This window comes from Phoca vitulina, unplaced genomic scaffold (genome assembly GCF_004348235.1).
Source record: "Phoca vitulina isolate PV1807 unplaced genomic scaffold, GSC_HSeal_1.0 scaffold44, whole genome shotgun sequence".
Lineage (NCBI taxonomy): Eukaryota > Metazoa > Chordata > Mammalia > Carnivora > Phocidae > Phoca > Phoca vitulina.
The window spans coordinates 13,234,342-13,255,271 of NW_022589747.1; the positions used below are offsets into that span (position 1 = coordinate 13,234,342).

Here is a 20,930-nt window from a genome sequence, read left to right on the forward strand (position 1 = left end):
TATAACATCCAACATCCAAGACCAATTTTGAAGAACAGTCATCAAAGTACCCAGTGGTTGGCAAACTAGGCTGCTTGGGTTTCTTCCTATAATAAATTTATTTTACTTACCTTTTTTTTTTAGATTTTATTTATTTATTTATTTGACAGAGAGAGACACAGCGAGAGAGGGAACACAAGCAGGAGGAGAGGGAGAAGCAGGCTTCCTGTGGAGCAGGGAGCCAGATGCAGGGCTCGATCCCAGGACCCTGGGATTATGACCTGAGCCGGAGGCAGACGCTTAATGACTGAGCCACCCAGGCTCCCCTATTTTACTTACTTTTAATGATAATGTATTTTTTAAGTGTTGGAACTATCTCAAATTTATAGAAAAGTTACAATACAGAAAATTTTCTCCCTGAGCCATTTAAGAGTAAGTTGCTGGGGCACCTGGGTGGCTCAGCCAGTTAAGCGTCCCAAGTCCTGATTTTAGCTCAGGTCCTGCATGATCTCAGGGTTGTGAGATTGAGCTGTGCGTCTGGCTCCGTGCTGGGCGTGGAACCTGCTTAAGGTTGTCTCTCTCCCTCTGCCCCTCCCCTGCTCTCTCTCTCTCTCTCCCCCCATCTCTCCAGGAAAAAAAAAAAAAAAGAAGAAAAGAGTAAGTTGCTGATAAGATGCTTCATCTCACCTGAACACTTTTGAGTTTATTTCCAACAAACAAGGACAATCCCCTACAAACCAATATACAGTCATCATCATTGGGATATGAACATTAACATAGTCCTATCATAGAATCCTCAGACCCCATCCAAGATTCTGCACTGGCTTAGAATCATGTATTACATTTAATTGTTCCATCTCTTTGGCCTTCTTCAGTCTGGAACAATTCTTCATACTTTGACTTTCATGAACTCAACAACTTTGAAGATTACCAACCAAATATTTTATAGAACATCTCTTCATTGAGTTTTGTCTGATGATTAGATTCAGGTTATGCATTTTCCATAGGAACAACGAAAAAGTGATGCTATTTCTTCTGTCCGCATTTCTTTTTAACAGACTTTATTTTTTAGGGCAGTTCTAGGTTTGTAAATAAAGTTTTGTTGGGACATAGCCACTCCCATCTGCTTATGTATTGACTATGGCTGCTTTTTACTACAACAGCTGAGGTGAGTAGTTTTAAGAGACCATATGGCCTGCAAAGCCTACATTTGCTATTTTGGCCCTCTGAGAAAACCTTTGCTGACTCCCATTCTACTGACTATAAAGACTTCTACAGTCATTAAGACAGTGTGATATTAGTGAATGGATACACCAGGAGTTGGCAACTTTTACTGTTACGAATGTAAATGTATCCACTTTAGAAGATAATCTCACCTGAACACCAACTTGAAAATTAATTTCTAACCTGTTTAAATCTATAATTTCACTGGATTCTGAAAACATTTATTACAAATACACACAAAAAAGGAAACACATTTTGATGAATTTGCAAGAACTGACTGACATCAGAGAAGATGGAAATCAGCAAGACAAATTTCATGAAAAATCTGTTCTTATTTATTAGATAAAATTAAAAACTGACGACTATCATTAAGCCAACACAATCAACAACATCATTCTCCCATTTTTGATCTATATCTTAATGAGGCATCTATTTCAAATGTGACAAGCATTAAAACAAATATAAAACAGATTGCACCTAAAACCAAGCCTTTGAATCACCATTTCACAAAGTGAACTGACTTTCACTAGAATGAAGACCGTGTAAGCAGAGATTTTTTTTTTTTTGGCATATATTATGGTCTACCGTATCCCCTAGCACCTGTAAGAGGGCCTAAATAACACTTGTTTTTTTACTTATTTTTTTCCAGCTTTATTGAGGTAAAATTGACAAATTTCTATTTGGAGAAATTATATACAACATGATGATTTAATATACTATTTATCTGTTGTATGAATGAACCAAGACTTGTAAAAGTTATAATAAAGCAATCTGATTACAGTGCTTTCACTAAACAATGTTTTAGTGCCAAAGAAAAAATTTATACTATTAAAATTTTTAAATTTAAAATAGCTTATATAACCTCCCATTATTTTCTAATTTATATTTTATGATTTATAATGTATACTGTATAACCTCACAGCAGTATATGTGTGCGATTTAAAAATAAATATACACATGGGGGTTTCTAGAATTCTGTAGTGATGGGGCATATGATCAAAAAGAGATCACTCCTCTGTAGCAGAGGTACTCAAAGCCTAACTAGTTAATGACCAGGAAAGAACAAATTTGAGAGCATACATTTGGAAACTTATAGAGAAACTTAAGAGTGATTTTGTATCTGTTCAATCTAACTTTTGAAATGGGCTTGTTTTCTGTTTTTAAAATTTCATTTTTTAGGAATTCATTTTTATCGTATTTTACAAACTTCTCAGTCTGATACGTATTGAAAATTTTAAAAACAGTTCTTCACCAAAGTTAATTTCAGAAGCACTGCTATCAGGAATGATCAAAACACAAATCTGATCATAATGCTTCCTAAATTTATTTGATGGCTCCACAAGGGCCTGAGATGAGGGGCTTTACGATGGGTCTACAACCCTCCCAACCCTCCCCTCAGGGCCTTTGCACGCTCCCCTCCTTACCCCTCAGGAATACACCACACTCACTCTAAATTCATGGCATGAATTTGATTCCCTGGTCCTGAACCCTCAATGTCCAACTCAACCTGATCCTAATTTCTTTTACCAAATTCCTACTCATCCTCCCGGTGGTCACTTCCAGAAAACTCTCCTTGTTCCTGAAGCGTAGGTTGAGTGCCGGTCCTTTTATGTGTCCAGCACAGCACCTGGCACACAACAGGTGCTTATTCATTCAACAAACATTTTATTAAACAAAACCTACGTTCATGTCACCACACCACACTGTCTCCCCCCAAATGTTCTATACTTCTCTTAAAAGTTTCATTCTACTGACAAATAAATGGATGTCTATCAACTTCAAATATTAAAGAATAAAAAAAACAAATTATAATTTCTAAAGGGAAACCCCCAACTACTATCAATCTTCCCTTTCTCGTTTCATTTATGAAACATTATTGCCAACATGTCCAAGTTTTGGAATGAAGAAAAAACACATCAGCAACAACTTTCATCTCAAAATTACTTTCATATGACTGCCTTAAAAGGGAATGCTTCCTGGGATGCCTGGGTGGCTTAATCGGTTAAGTGTCCAACTCTTGATTTCAGCTCCGGTCATGATCTCAGGGTCGTGAGATCCAGCCCCATGTAGGGCTCTGCCCTGGGCGTGGAGCCCGCTTAAGATTCTCCCTCTCCCTCTGCCCCTACCCACCTCCCACACTCCCCACCTGCTCCCATGTGTGCGCACGCTCTCGCTCTCTCTCAAAAACCAAAACAAAAAAACCCAGAATGCTTCCTTCTAAACCCTCCTGCCCTAAAACACAGGTTTACTGACTAATCTAGGAAAAATAAACTACAAAAAGGAAACCTGCTGCTGTTTATCCTTGGCCCAAATACTTCAGTGTAAGTGAAAATATTTTATACTGACAGTAAGTTGAAAAAATGAGTCCAGAGTTCTGAACCCAAATGATGTTATAATTACAGTCTTAGTACTTTAAGCCAAAGAGCACTTCACACTTTTTTTTTTAAGATTTTATTTATTTATTTGACAGGGAGAGACACAGCGAGAGAGGGAACACAAGCAGGGGGAGTTGGAGAGGGAGAAGCAGGCTTCCCGCAGAGCAGGGAGCCCGATGTGGGTCTCGATCCCAGGACCCTGGGATCATGACCTGAGCTGAAGGCAGACGCTTAACGACTGAGCCACCCAGGCGCCCCAACACTTCACACTTTTAAGGAAAGTCACTGGAAAGTCTGAATGTATCATACTTCTTCATCTATCAACATATAAACAGCACAAAGTAGTTTATAAGCAGAGGTTGGGTTTCCTACATTTTTCACAAATCTGTCAGGTAATTATATACATTCTATGCTGCATGACAAACTGTTCTTAATATGAAGTTACTAAAATTTCACTAAAAGCACAGAGAAGCTTACTGTTTTATAATCCTCAATGGTAGCAATGCCCTGACAAGATTACTGCTAGGTTTTAAACAACCAAAAAAAAAAAAAAACCCTATCAATATTCTGGCACTATACATTTTAATCTTTTTTTGATTGAAGAACAAATTGTCAATATGTGCATCAACTTAAAGATGTAATAATATTAGAGACAGTTGAAACTTACAAGAATAAAGGGCAGTTGACCACTTATATCAAAACAGCAACCAAGTGAACAAACTGGGGTTTGGAAGAAAAGGAGAAGAGTAAAACCTAAAGTATTTCTGGAATAATACAATCTTACACTTTTACTTCCCAATCCAAAAGAAAGCAACTGTTAACTAGGTAATTTAAAAAGTACTCACATACACTTTTATATGAAAATTTAAACTGTTCTGCTTAGTCTAATAACAGCATTCTCTAAATATTTATCAACTGATGGCAGGGGAAGTGGATCAGAATGTGCTGGCACATGAAGGGAAGACAAGCAGTAATAAACCTCAGCACATCCAAGATGGGAGAACCTTGCTAATTCAGCCAACGTTATAGGAAATGACAAATTCTAACTGTATAGGTTACCTCCCGCAATCAATCATCAACAAGTGAACAGCTTATTTTACTTAATGCTTAACACACATTAAAAAAAAAATCATCATCATGGGAATTTAGTAAAATGATAATCGATGAGAAACAGGCGATTTAGCCACCAGAAGCAGTATCCAGGTAGGAGAGTACTCTTAATTTTTGAGGTGCATTCAACAAAGTTTTTGAGTTCAGAATTGTATGTCTCACAAATCCCTCAACTTAACTGAGTAAGTTTTTAAAAAAATTCCTTGATAACCCAGAATCCTAATAAGCAACTATTCTCCTGTTCTTAGAGGCTATTATGACTCCGGGGCCATTTTGCCCGGATTCTGTAGCCCTAGAATGTGGAACTGTGAATTCTCCTATGGTCATGTACAAGTCCTTCTGCCTCTTGCTTTCCTCTGACAGTTGTCCCTCACTGATCACTACTGCCTATGTGCTTGCCTTCAGCAGCATCCCTTCGCCCCTAACGACTGTTCGGACGCAAACTACCAGGCTTACTGTAATTAGATATAAAGTAAGAGTTCTGAAAGATGGCATAATTATTCTCTTGAGCATCAGATGCATAATAAATAGCCTTTGGTGCTAGGACCTTGCTTTTCTACTGTGGATGTTCAAAGGTCTGTTGTTTTTTCTATTTGTTTGTTTTTAAACTTTACTTCCTGATTCTGATAGCCTTTCCGTTTCCTCATCTTCTACCTCATCTGGCTGAATCTGGACAATTAAATGGAAATAATGAATCTGAAATTGTTTAGCGTCAGGGCCTGGCTACAGAAGGAAATCTACAGATTCAAGTTTCCTCCTTCCTCTATTCAGTGTGTTTCATATTTTAAGTTGTAAAATTTGACCTCGAAATAAGTGAATGTTACCGCATTATTTTTGGAAGCCTGTGATCAAGATAGTTAGGAACTAACTAAAGAAATGAGGGGTGTTTGGCCTGAACAGGCAGACACTTGGGAAGCTGGCAAAGGACTTGTATCACTGCCATCTTCAATTACTTGAAGAAAGGTATCTGCAAAATGCCTGTTCTCAATTCTGTCAACAGATGTACTGTGTTTAACAAGGGTTCAAAAATACGTCTGGGTACTAAGTGCTTCTTCAGAGAGCAAACCAGGCACAAAGAGAAGTCACAGAATAATACACTTCAGTGCAAAACAAGAATGAATTTTTAAATGAAAACATCCAAAAATGACCCAGATTTCCATAAGATCACTGCAAGTGCTTAAGCAATGGCTCGTGGCTGGGTAGTTTTGAAGGGGTTTTTGTAAATGGTGGAAAAATACGTTAGAAAACCTTTCAAGGCCCATTCTTTTTTTTTTTTTTTTTTTAAGATTTTTATTTATTCGACAGAGAGAGAGAGAGTACAAGCAGGGGGGAAGTCGTAGAGGGAGAGAGAGAAGCTGACTTCCCACTGAGCAGGGAGCCTGACGCGGGGCTCGATCCCAGGACCCTGAGATCACAACCTGAGCAGAAGGCAGATGCTTAACCATCCGAGCCACCCAGGCGCCCCTCAAGGCCCGTTCTTCTAACTCAGTGAGAGATGATACATCTGATTCAGACAGGCCCAAACCGTAAGTCCTCATTTCTGCATTTCACTTTCATACTGAAAACAAACCCTGAAGAGTACTGGAAGAGTATGGAAGCAACTTCAGGGACAGTATTTACACAGTGGTTAGAGCTATCTATTAAAGATTTTAGATAAGAATCCTTTTAAGTGATAAAAATTATCTCCTTTTTAGAGCAGGAAAACCACAACTACATCAACAGCTTCGTCACTATCACCATAGACATCATACACCCAATGTCACGAAAAGGAATTGGGAACTATCCTTACTTTTAAAAAATCACTTTGAAGATGAATCATACAACATATGGACACTGACAGGGCTTGAGAATCCAAGTAAATGAAAGAGAAGAGAAGGAAACTAATTATAAAAAATTGATTTCAGCAATCTGTAGGAATGTAGGAACTCCAAGACAGTCAGATATAACCCCCACTCAGAAAGCTAAAGAAAACTACATGAAAGAACACTCAAGGGGCGCCTGGGTGGCTCAGTCGTTGAGCGTCTGCCTTTGGCTCGGGTCGTGATCCCGGGGTCCTGGGATTGAGCCCAGCGTCTTCCGACGCCGGGAATCCCTCCTCAGCGGGGAGCCTGCTTCTCCCTCTCCTGCTCCCCCTGCTTGTCCTCTCTGTCAAATAAATAAATTAAATCTTAAAAAAAAAAAAAGACAGTCTACACTGGATTTCTGGCTCTTACAACCAAAAGAGCCCTAATATCTGCAGTATCTATCTCTTATTTGCTTCTTACGGTTCAGAAGGGAAGTTTCCCACCGCTTAATTGCAGAATGAAGACGAAGGTGACTATCATTGTCTTTAATTATTTACTCTGCTTTTGTACTAGCTAGACATGTGGAAGAATTAAGAAAAGATGCAGCTTTTATTCCAATTGTCTAAAAAAGCCCCATGGCACATGAGAAAAATTAAGCAAGGCTCATGGTTAACATCATTACAAAAACAAAACCGCATTCTCTAGGAGAAAATCTTTGCAAATCACATATCTGATGAAGGACTGTATCTGAAACACACAAAGAACTCACAATTCAGTAACAAGATAGATAACCCAATTTAAAAAAATAGGAAAAAGATTTAAGTAGACATTCCACCAAAGAAAATTTGTGAATGGCTAATAAGCACATGAAAAGATGCTCAACACCATTAGTCATTAGGGAAATGCAATTAAATCACACTGAGATACCAAAAAAAAAAAAAAAAAAAAAAAAAAATCACACTGAGATACCAATTTATACCCACTAGAATGGCCATAATAATTTCTGAAAAGACTATAACCACTGTTAAAGATGCAGAGAAATGGGAATTCTCAAACTCGGCTGGTGGAAATGCAAAATAACATGTAGCCACTTTGGAAAACAGTTCAGCACCTCCTTAAAAGGTTAAACATAAATGTAGCATACCACTAGGCATTTCTACTCTTAGGTATATAAAAACATATGTCCACATAAAGGCCTGTACATGAATGTTCATAGCAGAATTACTCATAATAACCAAAAAGGGGTAAACAATCCAAATGTCCATCAACTGGTAAATGGATAAGCAAAATGTGGCATATCATAAAATGGAATACATACTTACTATTCACCAATAAAAAGAATTATGGACACAAGCCACAACATGATGAACCAGAAAAAAAGAAAAAAAGAAAAAAAACAACAACCCAAAGACGACATATGGAATGATTCCATTTATAGTAATGCCCAGAAAAGGCAAATCTGTGGAGATAGAATGTAAGTTAATGACTGCCTGGGGCTGGAGGTGGGAATGGGGATTATTAACTACAAATGGGCAAAGGGATTTTATTGAAGTGATAAAAATGTTTTAAAACTGGATTATGGTGATGTTTACACAATCAATTACCAAAAATGACTGTAAACTTAAACGAGTGAATTTTATGATATGTAAATTATACCTCAAAAAAGTTAATTAGAAAAGATGGAATAAGAGACTAAAGAAGACATAATGAGCAAACAGAAATCATGAAACTTGATCAGACCCTGGATCAGAGGAAAAACAGCTATTAAAGACACTGGGTGGCAACTAGGGAAGGAAATCTGAATCTGGATGATGTTATGGAATTACTACTAATTTCCTTGTGTGTTACAAGAGCATTAAGGTTATATAGGAGAATGCCTTTATTCTCAGAAGATGCAAGATGAAGTATATAGAGGTGAAGTTTCATGAGGTCTCCAGCCTTCTTTCAAATAGTAGAGAAAAATAAAGGCATCTATACTTAGAAAGATAAAGCAAATGGGGCAAAATAATAATTGGTAATTGGTGATTGGGAAATACAGGCATTCAATATAATACTCCTTTAACTTTTTTATAAGTTTGGAATATTTCAAAATACAAAGTTGGGGAGGTGGGAAGAGCACTCTCATTTTAAAATGTAACCAACTGTAAAAGAATCACCAATGCAGTTCTCTATGCATTTCAGAAAGAGGGATGTAGTTGAGATACAGAGACTGTCATCTCTTTATTAACATACAGATAATAACAGGGAACAAATGGAAACTAAAAGTATAAAATAATTATGCAAAGACTTAGCGAGTTAGAGCTTTATGAACATGCTAATACTAACAATAATTTTTTGAAAGAATCATTGAAGACAAAGCAACACAGTTATTAGTTGGTGTGGAAATATTTAAGTTATAGGGATATCCAAGAAAACACTGTTGAATGAAGGTCAATAAATTTTCCCATCCCAAAGAGCACCCATCCCACCTATAACTCTTGGCTGATATAAAGATCAAATGAGATCATGTACACAAGAGTGCTAAGTTTCAATTTTAAAAAATTTAGTCACTTACACTTTGTACCTTCCTGGTAAGAACAGGTATACAAACATAGGATCAAACCTAGCATCATTTTTGGCTGCTCTTGTGTATAACTGGTGTTCCTCAATTTTGTAGTCAACACTGCACCAACAAATCTCCAAAACACTGTTGGTGTTCATTATGAATGATTCCCCCTCACCCTCTATCTTCGGCATTTTGTCTTTCTACTTGTTAAGCCACAATTTTTAACAGTGTGCTTTTAACAATTTAAAGTTGTAACAGCTTAAAACTCATCAGACACACTAATGTAAAACAGAAATCTTGTTATGAATCAAAAGCAAAGTTCACCTGGAAGTTCAAACAAAAAGCCACGTTTATAGTTTTTACAATAAAGAAAACATTCTTGGAATTGGGCCTCAAAGTAAAATATCTAAGAAGAAAAAGATGTGATATGCTAAGATGTCATTACTTCACATACACAGGGCATCTGAGACAAAGTATTCTAGCAGATGAAAGAAGATAATCACACTCACTGGATGGCTGTAATTAAAAAGATGGACTATAACAAATGTTGGTAAGGATGTAGAGAAACTGGGAAGCCTCATACACAGATAGTGGGCATGTAAAACAGTGCAGGTGCTTTAGAAAACAGTTTGGCTGTTTCTCAAAATGTTAAATATGGACTTATCACATGACTGAGTAATTCTGTTCCTATATATATATATATATATACATACACACACACCCAGGAAAAATGAAAACACACATCCATGCAAAAACATGTACACCAATGTTCATGGCAGCATTATCCAATATAAGCCAAAAAGTGGAAATACCCAAATCTGTCCCTCAACTGATAAACAGATAAACAAAATGTGCTATATCTATTCAATGGAACATTATTCAGCCATAAAAAGGAATGAAGTACTGATACATGATACAACCTGGATGAACACTGAAAACATGCTGAGTGAAAGAAGCCAAACAGAAAAGACCACATATTGTATGATTCCATTTACAGAATGGAGAAATGTCCAGAATGTGAAAATCTGTACAGATGGTAAGTGGATTAATAGTTCTCTGGTGCTGGGGCTGGAGGGAATCAGGAGTGATAGCTAATAAGCATGGGGTTCCTTTTTGGGGTCATGAAAATGTTCTTAAATCAGACAGTGGTGATGGTTGCACAATTCCATGACTATACTAAAAACCACTGAATTATACTTTAAAAGAGTAAATTTTATGGTATGTGAATTACATCTCAATAAATCTGCTTTTTTTTTAAATCCAGCCCCTCCACTCCCCCAAGATAAGCAAATGACATAAAAACAATTCACAGAATAAAAAATATGAATGACCAGTTACTGTACAAAGAGCTTAAACAGTTGTACCCAAATAAACTTCAAAAAACAAAACAAAATATAACGACAAGAATGAGTTTTATGATCTGAGCCAAAGCAAAGAATAAGAAGAGATAATAAGCAGAGCAAATGATCAAGTTTTATTTATTCTAAGGGGTCAAGAAAGCTACTAAAACCCACAAGCAGCAAATAAGAATAAATGAAGTAACAGACACAGAGAATTATCTTAGTTGTAGCATGCAGACACAGAAGTAGGGAGACCCTGGAGACCAGCAGGGTAGTGGTAAAGTTACCAATAATCCAAGCATTAAGACCAGGGCAACCGAAGACCTCAGGGAATGGGGATTTTCTGTCACAGTCAAAATGTCTTAGGCAGAAGGATGAGGGGAGACAGACTGTCCTCAGCCTTAAAAGGTAGGGGTAGGTGAAGTAAGGAAAAAAAAAAAAAATAGCAACATGACCCAGAGAGAAAAAGGCAACATGGGTCCCAGGAAAAGTGGAGATGGACAAATGGACCACTCACCTGGTGAGTGAGAGCTCTTCAACCTAAGGACAAGAAGAGATTATTAAACACTCTACCTACCAGTGCTCCTCGGACAGTGAAGATGGACAACAGGCCATGGAATAAGACTTGTAGGGACTTCTGGGGAGGAGCTCCTCAGCATAAGGGGCAAGAAATTAATAAATATCCTACCATCCAGCACTCCTGGGAAAGGAAATACTTAGAATGAAAAGACAACAGGATGTGGATTGGGAGTTCACAAATGGACCTAGATAATTGTGAAATTATAAGAATCTACAGAAAATATGCTATTTAAACTCTGTGGGTGAATTAGATGGCAGTGAAATGAAAGCACCTCTAGAACTTGGGAGACAGCACTGGTGTGTATCCGTAATTGACATGTGGATGGAATGTGTGCTAGAGGCCCAACACTTGCTTCCACACAAGCATATCGCTTCCAGCTAGAGGACTAAGTCTTTGAAAATGAATTTTGGAGAAAGAACAGATGATCCAGGCCCTACAAACTTGTCTGGAACCACCCCATATCTGTGTACTTTAGGTCACCCCCATGGATAAACTCATCTAATTACAAACCTGCCTCACCACATGACCTGTAGCCCCAAGAACCCAAGCCATAACCACATCAACACAAGGTAAGCCTAATTTGTCTGTCTGCAATGCAAAGAAACCACTTGAGACTGCAAAAGCCTGGAAGGGCACCCTTAGATCATCAGAGACACATGGCAGCTTCAGCCCAGAGGAGAAAAGGAGGTCACCCTGTGGCATCCATGACTGGCTGAGGGAAGATTACGATGAAGTTCGACAAAACTGTGTGGCAAGGTAAGAACAAACAAACTTAGGACTGGTTGCGTGAGCTGGGAAACTACAGATCAGTCCTTACCTTGCTTATCTTTGTACTTTGCCCGCTAAGAAAATCCATCTTTTCTGCCTCTCCATTTATAATTATAGAGACAGTGAAGGACTGCAGTCTTTGAAAGGCACTTCCATATCCAAGTTAATATTTAGTGCAATGTATATCTTTGTATATCCACAGAAAAAATAATGAAGCAATCAGCACCTCTTATTAAAGACACTGTTAAACTGCAGTAACTGTCCTGGAGATATTAATCAATGCAATTAGACAGGATAAACAATTAGAGGCATAACCACTGGAAAAGAAAGGAGTGAAATCTCTGCAGGTGATATAATAGTATCTGAGCCTAAAAGAAGCAATGATAAAAGTAACTCAAACAATATGAGTTTAGCAAGGTAGCAGGAAAACATGCAAAAATCTGCAATATTCACATACATGAGTAATAACCAGTTAGAAGATATAATGTATAAGAAAATTCTATTTATAATAGCAACAACAACAGCAACAAAGATAAAATGCTTAGGAATAAACTTAACAAGAAATGTTCAAAACCTGTATGAAGAAAACCATAAACCATTCCCCAAAGACATAAAAGTAGATTTAAGAAAATGAAAAAACATTGCTTGTTCTAGGTTAAGATGTCTCCACACCATCAAGAAATTAGTTCTAAGTTAAATCATAAGTTTAATGCAATCTCCATAAAAAATAGCAATAAGCTTTTTAATGAATGGACTTAGATAAACTGATGCTGAAGTTCACATGGAAAAATAAAACATGCAAGAAAAGCAGGGACAACAATGAAGAGGACGAGCTATAATGGGGACTAGTCCTACATGGTATAAAATCATATACAATGCCTCTATGACTAAAACAGTGTAGCACTGGTGCATGAACGGTCAGACAATCCAACAGAATAAAATACACCCAACTACATATAGAAATCCAGTATGTGATAAAGGGAGCAAAGATTTTTTAAAAATAAATGGCATTGGGACAACTGGACAGTCATGCAGAAAATGATAACATTATATCCATTCCTCACACCATATACAGAAATATACTCCAAATGGATCAGAAAACTAAATGTGGAAAATGAAACTATACTGAGTATTAGAAAGCATGGGTAAATTCCTCTATAACTGGGGGATAAAGAAAGACTCTCTATTGATAACTAAAAATCCAGATGTAATAAATTTAAGATTAATATATTTGATGGGGCGCCTGGGTGGCTCAGTTGGTTGGGCATCTGCCTTCAGCTCAGGTCATGATCCCAGGGTCCTGAGATCCAGCCGTCGGGCTTCCCTGCTCAGTTCTCCCTCTCCCTCTGCCGCCCTCCTGCTTGTGTGTTCTCTCTCTCTCAAATAAATAAATAAAATCTTTAAAAAATAAAATAGGGGGCACCTAGGTGGCTCAGTCGTTAAGCGTCTGCCTTCAGCTCAGGTCAGGATCCCAGGGTCCTGGGATCGAGCCCTGCATCGGGCTCCCTACTCTGCAGGAAGCTGCTTCTCTCTCTCCCACTCCCCCTGCTAGTGTTCCCTTCTCGCTGCGCCTCTCTCTGTCAAATAAATAAATAAAGGGGCACCTGGGTGGCTCAGTTGGTTAAGCGACTGCCTTCGGCTCAGGTCATGACCCTGGAGTCCCGGGATCGAGTCCCACATCGGGCTTCCTGCTCGGCAGGGAGTCTGCTTCTCCCTCTGACCCTCCTCCCTCTCATGCTCTCTGTCTCTCATTCTCTCTCGCAAATAAATAAAATCTTAAAAAAAAAAATTTTTTTTTAAATAAATAAAAAATCTTTAAAAAAATAAAATAAAAATAAAAAGTGGGCAAATAACGTGAACAATTATTTTTTTAAATGTAAAAAATGGCCCTTTAGTATACAAAAAAATGTTCAATTCACAAATTAAAACTATACTGAGATACCATTTCTCACCTCTTAGATTGGCAGAAATGCAAAAGCTTGGCAATATACTCCGTCGGTGAGGCCGTGGCACTCTTACACACTGCTGGTAGGTATTCAAAATAGTACAGCTCCATTAAGGAGAGGAATTTGGCAATACCTAACAAATCTTATATATGCATTTACCCTGAATATTTACTTCCAACGATACAAAGACACATGTACGTAAAGATTTTCATTATAATGTCATTTGTAATTGAAAAATACTGGAAATGACTTAAGTGTCCAAGTACAGGAGACTGGTTGAATAAACCATGGAGTACTATGCAGTTAAGAAATAAAATTATTTAATTCATGTGTATTTCTTTTCCAAACAGCTACTAAATTTTTAGGACTTAAATACTTAGTAAGTTGGTTGGGCTTATTTAATAAATTAAACCGTTAGGTGTTTCTTTTGATCTAGGGATGCTGTGAAAAAGTTATTGATATGATAAGGATGTCATGAACTAAAAAAGTTTGGGAACTTCTGGTAAAGGCCTATGAAGGCTTTTAAGAGTGTATTTATGCGTGTAGTTATGAGTTATGTGTGTAGTTACTATGGATTGTGGTCAACAAAGTTTATAATAGACTAATGAAGGCACTGCCCATAGTGGTAAAAGTGCTATGCTGGATTTTATGGCAGCCCAAAAAAGAGCAGCTAGCCCAGTATTGAAAGTTGTTAAAGTTTTTATTTGTTGGTTTTTTGGCTTCTTGTTTTTGAGGGATGAGATCAAGAGAAAGAATCTAATCAAGATACAGTTTTGGAGAGGTACAACCTACACTGAGTGCTGGAAGACAAGCAGGCATATAGTGGACTGGGGTAAGGAGGAATGGCTACAACGACAAGAGGAGGAAATGGGGCACTAAGAAAAGGCTAGCATTCTAGAAGCTTGGTACTGCTGAAACAGAATATCCTGGAGGGGAAGAGATGAGGCTAGAAGGAGCAGGTCTTGAAAGTTTTGTATATGAGATTAAGGATTAAAGGAGTTTGGATTTTATTAATGGGCAAGAAGGAGCAGCAAAATGGCTTTAAGCAGGGGAGTGTCATGACTGCTCTAACCAAGTGTGGAGAACAGATCCAGGTGGGGTGGGCAACAAAAGGCTAACAGGCTGCTGCAGTAATCCAGAATAGATGTAAGAGGGGCAGATGAACTAAAGCATTTGCAATCCGTAGTGGGCAACCTCCATTTTCAATGAGTTACTATGCTAGCTACTCAACTGCATTAGAAAGCAGGGATCCTGTGGCTTAGATGACTACAATCATGATCTTTGTGGAAACTGGGGATCTCTGCCTGCCCTTCATGATGCATCTGGGAGTAGAAGTCATTTCATAATCTTGCTATGTTTCATTCTCCAACATGACATTGTCAAACCCTGATACTTAGTTTCAATAAGTGAATTCAGCAACCCAATTGGATCCCAGACTTCAAAAAGATTATGTGTGTCAAGCGTTAGGTCTATTGCATCTAAAAGAGAATTCTAACTGTGACGGGCTTGAAGAATAGTATCCTAATATTTCATGTAAGCTCACTGTTTTTGGCTTGTACAGACTACCCTCTTGATGTTGAGGAATTACATCAAAGATTCAAATTCTCTTCTAAAATTTACTCACATGACTCTTAAAACTCATAGAGCTTTAATTTCATTTTTTCTATATTGTAACCAAATCCTTTTGAGTGTAATAAGGTAGTAAGAAAGGTGTCTTAGAAAAACAAAGAATAACTGTTCCTAATGGGGGCTGGGGAATGAGCCATTGTTTAGTTAGAGCTATATACTTTTTTTTTTTTTAACCAAGAGATGAACACATCCTTCAAATTAAGCCCATTAAAAGTGCATTAAAAAAAAAACAACTGCACAGTCTTGAGAAGAGTAAAGAGAGTTCGACCAGCACTGAATAGCAATTAGACCCTTACAAGAACTCTGCCACCTTTAAACCTCTATATTAAACCCAAAGTGAAAATGATACATGGTCTGAAATGGTAAAAACAGACCCAGGATACCTCTGCTTCTTTTACATTCTTCCCAATTCTGCCTCTTCCCCCCACCCCCAACATTCCCCCCGCTACCTCCTTTAGTGAAAGAACTAAAAAACAAGATTTCAGGAAAGGTCACTACAAAATAGGTTTTCCATAGTCCCCTCCAGTAGGGATTATTCAGGTACTTCAGAGGTGAAAAGCAGTAATCAACACCACTGTTGAGTTCCTAACACTCTCCTCCTTCAGGACCCCTCTCTGAACAATACCAACCACTTCATCATGGCACACACAGTGGATGGTAACACCGCATTTGTAGGCACGCTGGAGATAAACAGTGGTAACCCCAGGGCCCACCTGATGGCCAAGAGTGCTGAGATCATTAGATTCATTTCCTGAAGTTCAGCTCAATCAGAAACTTGTTTTTCCTCAGCCTTTTAGGATTAATTGCAATATGCGATGCTCCCAGAAATCGTTACTTTCAAATCCAGACTCTCCTAAATACTAGCTATTACCCTCCAGCCAATAGCTTCACTTAACCTTAGTAAAGTATGGAAAAACTACCTATCCTACAGAGGTACTGTGGAAATTAAAAATAATATAACTAAAGCTCTTATCACAGTGCTTGGCAGGCAATCAATGTATACAGACTGTTATTACCAAGAGGGTTGCTGAATTAAAAAGAGAGATCTGACCTCTGTACAGTGGTGATTTTGCTGAGATAAGAAACTGCAAGCTTCTCTCTCCTTAGTGTCTAAGAGTTAAAACATTTTATAAAACAATAAAAACCATAAACCGTCTCCCTACTACTTCCAAATCATAATTCTTTTCCTCATTAAAAATACATACTATTTCAAAAATGACTGTCCTTGTCACCCATCTATAAGGGTTACAAGTATGTGTAACAGTGATACACACATATACAAGAAGTGATTCTGGTACATTCATTTATATCCTGCAGAAGCTGAGCTTGGAAAACCAGTGCAGCACCACACAAGACATCTGGAGAGGAAAGAAGATATCAGCACTAACCATCTATAGACAAAAATTATTCCCCCACACAAATGGTACACAAGTTTCTTCCCTATAATTAGCCCTTTTTTCCCCTGAAAGCCCTGCAAAGAAAGGGTTGTATGAAACTACTTTAAAATAAGTGATACAGATGACTGCACATTCAGCAGACACACTGAAGAACATCTGATCTCTGCAAAGAAATGTGAAAGTGGCTACTGGTAAATCATGCCAAGGTCATATCAGGATGTCAGAGGGTTTCATGTACCCATGGGAGAAATAAGCCACTATAAGCAATTCTGTGATGTATCAGGTTTTCCAAACAGTGGTAACTCCCAATTTCCTCTTTTTTATTAGGATATGGTACGGTTATCAACCCCAAACATAAACTTACTATCACTAGGAAATCTCTTAATAACCCTGGCTAAACATGTTTAAGTAGTAAGTACTGAAGACTGGAATACAAGTTATTACAATGTCCAATCACAATACCCCAAATATAATTTCAACCTTTCAGGGGAGGATAGTTTTGGAAGAACAGCAAAGGATTCTTCTTGGATTGTCCTTTCACCACTCTAAAAAACATTAAGACAACGCAAAGTCTGTATGTGCCAAGAAACTGGAACACAAAACAAAAAGCCAACAAAATAAATGACTCCTGAGGCAACTGTGGGATTGCCTACACATTCATTCATTCAGTGAAGAAATATGGGAATAACTTCTATGTTCCAGTCATCACTTGTGAACACAGGAATGCATAAGACATGGTTCCTGCCCTGAAAAAATTCAAAGTCTAAAAATAATGTCTGAAGAGTCACAAGAGTCATTTTATAATAATATTGTATTAACAGGCACAGAAACACAAACTAGTAAGATACATTTAAATATATTAATAAGCTAAAGAAAAGGCCTTCTACTGCGAGTTTACTAACAAATTTTGTTATCCGAGTTTGGGAACATGATTAAAGTTGTAATGTACTTTCAGGACAAAAATTAACTTATGACACATGTTTTATAAAGGCCTCCCCACTCCCCCTGCCCCCAACACACACCAAACACAATTTGTAAATTGGGTCCTTTTCAGCGTGACACGTAGGGCGTGGCACTGGAGTTTTCACACAACCCCAAAGACACTTGGATAAGCTCTCACAAGTCTGGACATTCAGGTTTCCCAAGCAAAGGCCAGTTAACTCCCTAATTCTCCTTAAACCTTGAAACAACACTGCCACCTCTCTGTGCGGTCATCCCTGCCCACTTACACACATATACCCAGGCTAAAGCATACAAATCACATCTTCCACTCCGAGAAACCATAAGGAACAAATCACAGGAATTACCCGCTACTCAAAAATAATCTATATTCTCTTCCTCGCTTTAGAGGCTAGATTACTCTAATATGGGTAAACCTGTGCAGTTCAATGCAGAGCATCTAATGACTTCAGTCTGAAAAAGCCATTCCTTTAACTGGCACAAAACCCTGGCGAAGATGCTTAAAAAGCAACTGCTCTAGTACAGGCGAGGAGTGAAAGAAAGGGAAGGAGGGGAGAGGGGCGGAGGGAAGCGCGGGGACTGCGGCGGTGGCGACGGGTCCCCCCAGGTCGCGGGCACCGCCCAGGCGGGGACCTCGGCGCGGCGGGCCAGAGATGCAGGGTGACCTTCCGACGAGGCCAACTCAAGGAGGTGCTCGGCTCGGAGGACCGCGCCGCAGCCGCCGGCTCTCGGCGGTGCGCTCGCCCGCACAGCAGCGAACACCGCGCCCCGGATTCCAGCCCGGGCTCGTCCCGCAGCTCGCTCCCGGGTAGAACGCGGGATGTGCAATCTCGGCGTCCGGGCCCTGAGCCTGGGCCTCGGCCCGCCGCCGCCCGGACACACCCCCGCCGCCGCCACCGCCCCGGCGGCCCCAACCCCTCCCGGGGCGGCCCGGGCAGGCATTGCTCACCTGCACCGCAAGCCGGTCCGCCGCCCCGCGGGCTCCGGAAGCCGCGGCTGAGCTGGCTTCGGCCGGAGAGAGCTTGGCCCTTGTCGTCTGGGAGGCTCCCCGCCGCGAGCGGCAGAAGGACGAGTCCGACGGGCGGCGGCGGAGCCTGGGCGGCAGGAGGAGGAGGAGGAGGAGGACTCGGGGCGCTCCGCTCTCCGGAGATCCACCCTCCTCCTGGCCGCTCTGCAGCAGCCGCCGCAGATCACTTCCGGGGCGCTGGGGGAGCGGGGCGGGGCCGGCTGGGGAGCGACTTCCTGTCCGTGGGCGGAGAGGAGGGTGCTGAGGGCCGGGGCTGGAGAACAATGGCCAGGAGGGCGCGGGCTTGCCGGCGTCTACCCGCTGCGTGCCGACAGCTGGCTGCGCTGCCCTTTGGACCGCCCCACCCCCGGCTCCCCGCGCGCGGAGAGGTGGAGTCGCCTCCCGGGGGCTCGGGAGCTGCCGCAGGCCTCGCGGAGGTTCCCGGATCTCGGCGTCGGCGCCGCGACGTCCTTGTCTCTCTTCTGGGGACCAGGAGGGGGGTTTTCGGGGAAGGAGGGGAAAGCGGAGGCCGCCATCTTGCTTCCGGGGGGGCAGCCGCTTCTCCTTGGTTGTCCAAGGGTGGAGGCCGCTCTGTGCCGTGGCCGGGGTTTTCCAGAGTGGAACTGGCGACGTGGCTCGTTGCGGGCCGAATCCTTGGAGATGGTTTGGTCAGTTGCCTGCCCTGGCTGGAGGGTTTCGGTAGCTGCCCTGGGCCTCCTGTCTAACTGCTGATCCCTGGAGAGCTCGGCCCGGAGGATGGTCTGTGGTCCTTTACTCAGGGGGTTCGAGCCCCCCGGACACCGCAGGTCTGGTGTCTGGTGCGGCGCTGAGATCAAACGGCGCCCCCATCTTGTGATTTGGTAGCTTAAGTTTCAAGTAGTTCCACTAAATCGGTTGCTTTATTTGAATCCTTCCACAGATTGGAAATAGATCGTTTGCCTAACATCCGTTAGCACTTACAGACTTATCTATTGACATATATTTATCCCCTTATCTCCTGCCACCATTGAGTACCAACTCCCTGCTTTGCACAACTCGTTCGAGGAATACCCAGTCTAATGGGCAGACATGAAAGCAAATAATTATGATTGGAAGTATGGTATATCGAGGTATTCAGAGGAAAGAATGGATGACTCGTAACTGCGTTAAGATTTTCAAGATAAGGGATTTTCCAACACAAAAATAAGGGGTGGGATGGTAAATCCAGATTCTAACAAAAGGACATGCAGCGCAGGGACAAATAATATGTGTTTAGAAGTCTGGGTAGTAATGACAGGACTTAAAAGTTCAAGTCTGAGTTGCTGAAAAAGATGAATCTGGAGAAGCAGATAGGAACCAAATTGTGAACTTTCACTCCTTGGTGAAGCAATGGGTAGAGGAATGACCCTGGACAGTTTTACAGCTTAGGCTGTTAGTAGAGGACATTAGTTGAGGGGAGGAGAAGGGTAAGAGGGCTTGTAGACAAGGGGCCGTGAAATCAAGAGACAGGATAAGGACCATTAGGAGAGTGTCAGTGAGGACCCAAAGAAGATGGATTCCTAAAATATCAGGATGCCAAATAAACTGACTGTAATTGCTGGGGGCAGATTCTGGGTAAGCAAATGGAAGTAGCAACATAATGCCTTGTTTTGCTTTTGGGGGAGGGTAAAGGTGTAATTTACGAAATGAGATAGGGAATGGCTGGGATGGGATAGGGGAGGGGATGTGGAAATCAAGTGCCATTTTGGACCTGGCCGGCTTGAAGTACCAGTGGTGCTGTCTAATGGCAGTTGCTGCATGGGTCTAGAGCTCTGGGGAAATTCTGGGCTAAAGTTAGAAACCACAGGCTTGTATCACTACATCCAAGCCCACTGCAGTCTCACTTCATTGAGCACAGTTTCAGAACCACTTCTCCCTTTTTTTGGGAAAACTGCTGAAATACTACATTTTGAAAATCCCCACGTGGTGATACCTATGCCCAACGACATGGTAATATTCAAATGTTTAATGTTCCTGTTAAGGACCAGAAAGGTCAGGCTTACAAAAAACCAGGTATGACAATGATTAACTAGGATATAATCATAAACTCAGAAGATGAAATGTCATTGTTAATTTAAAAAATTTTTAGGTTTAATCATTGACAATAAACAACTTCTTTAAAGCAGCCACAAAGGATTGAGGATGGTAGGCTACACAGATATCTGTTGAATGGAAAACGAGGAGGATGACTTCAAGAAGAGTGAGCAATGAGAACACAATGACAGACAACCTCAAGTTCATTAGTCAGCCTGTCTCAGCTGCTTCTTAG

General features: G+C 40.4%; 1 protein-coding gene across 1 annotated transcript in view; it reads right to left on the reverse strand.

Moving 5' to 3' along the window:
• RALA (RAS like proto-oncogene A) overlaps positions 1 to 18,851 on the reverse strand; it is a 76,179-nt gene extending 57,328 nt beyond the window's left edge. Inside the window, exon 1 of the mRNA XM_032430471.1 lies at positions 18,587 to 18,851. The gene's annotated coding sequence lies outside the window, so the exon portion shown is untranslated. The remainder of the gene's footprint in view (positions 1 to 18,586) is intronic.
• Between the last annotated feature and the right edge of the window lie 2,079 nt (positions 18,852 to 20,930).